Below are 1,679 nucleotides of genomic sequence, written 5' to 3'. Positions count from 1 at the left end.
ACCATTTCAAAGATAATTATTATCTTGCTATTTCTTTCGAGTATGTTTATTCTCTATCCACATTTGTTTATGTGATCATCCTGTATACAACTATATAGAGGGGTCACATGCTGAGAGCAAAGGTTGATAGGTGGCCAGCCTGAGTGCTCTGTACGTGGATAGGTTCAGAGAAACTGAGGAAGTTCTCCAACATGTTGGGTGGATACCTTTTGGGAGGAAATGAATGAGGAACCCTCAGGTTGGGCAGGTATGGATGAATTGTGAACGTCCTCACTGGAGGGGATTTCCAGAACAATGAGATTACGGATAGATGTGAGTATTATTTGTATACATGATCCTATGGCATGTAAGCTCCTTGAGGGCACATAGGAGGTGCATAATAAATGAATGTTGATTGATTCATTGGTAAGCAATGTATAACAGATAAGAATAGGTGAGCTCTATTACTGTTCTACAATCTGTGGCTTTAGTTCCTTGGGACACTTAGAGCGTAAGGGATTTGTCCATGCTCACGTAACTTCACATTGTATGAGAGGAAAGACTTGAAATGAGGTCATCTTGATCCTCTCTCCCCAATGCCCTGCTGCCACTATTATCATCCTCATCCTCAGCAATGTTATTTGAAACATTTATTGTCATTTGGGGGGACTTAATCAAAGACTCTCTTCCAACACGAATGTCCTATAGGAATCAGAAGAAGCTTCTTGGACATTTTGGGGGGCCACAAATTCACTATCTCTTCAAAGTATGGAAAATCCCATATTTGTAGGTCATCCCTTTGCCCCAGATGAATTTGAGGTTTTCAATTAGTTTTCAAATAAACCCCCAAAATTACAGAAAATATTTATAGTAATTATAATTTTTAATCCAAATAATCATAGGCCAGAGGGTTTACTTCAAGTCTGATTAAGTTAATCCTTTATTCTGGTAAAGTATAATAGATCTTCTCAGGCAAATGCCGCTTACTCACACAATCACAGAATTTCAGAGCTGGCACCAGTGGCCAACTCATCCTGAAAAAAAGAATGCCTAATACCACACACCTGTGAAGTACATCATCCAGCCTTTGCTTGAAGACTCCCAATGTTGGAGAACCCACCACCTCCTGAAGTAGCCTGTCCCACTTTTGGATATGTTTAATGTGGAGAAGTTGGTTTTCTGTCATCAAATCTAAATTTGTTACTTTGACATTAAATTCCACTCATTTCTCCTAGTTGTCCATTCTAGTGAAAAGTTTCATCCTCTTGAATATTAGAGCTTTTCAAATACTTGGAGACAGCTGTCATGTCTCCTTTACAGACTAAACATCCCCAAGTCCTTCCATCAGTCCTTATATAACATGAACCCAAGGCCCTTCACCATTCTGAATGCCCTCCTCTGGAATCTTTTAGTGTCCATCCTAAAACATGGCGCCCAGAGCTCCAGGGGCAATCACTCTGGGTTCAGAGTCGGAGGACCTGGGTTTGAATCCCAGTTCTTTCATTTGATATCTTTTTAACCTTTCTGTGACATCATCTTCTCTCATCTGCAAAATAAATGGTTTGGAGTAGATAACTTCTAAGGTCCCCAATAATCTAAATCGATGATCCTCTATATATAATCATGATCTGACTAGGGTAAGATGCAGCAAGATTATCAGCCCCTAATTAGAAGCTCTACCTCTTTTCATGTCTATCTTT

Source organism: Trichosurus vulpecula, chromosome 2 (assembly GCF_011100635.1).
Source record: "Trichosurus vulpecula isolate mTriVul1 chromosome 2, mTriVul1.pri, whole genome shotgun sequence".
In the NCBI taxonomy this organism is placed as follows: Eukaryota; Metazoa; Chordata; class Mammalia; order Diprotodontia; family Phalangeridae; genus Trichosurus; species Trichosurus vulpecula.
This window is presented reverse-complemented; position numbering follows the sequence as displayed.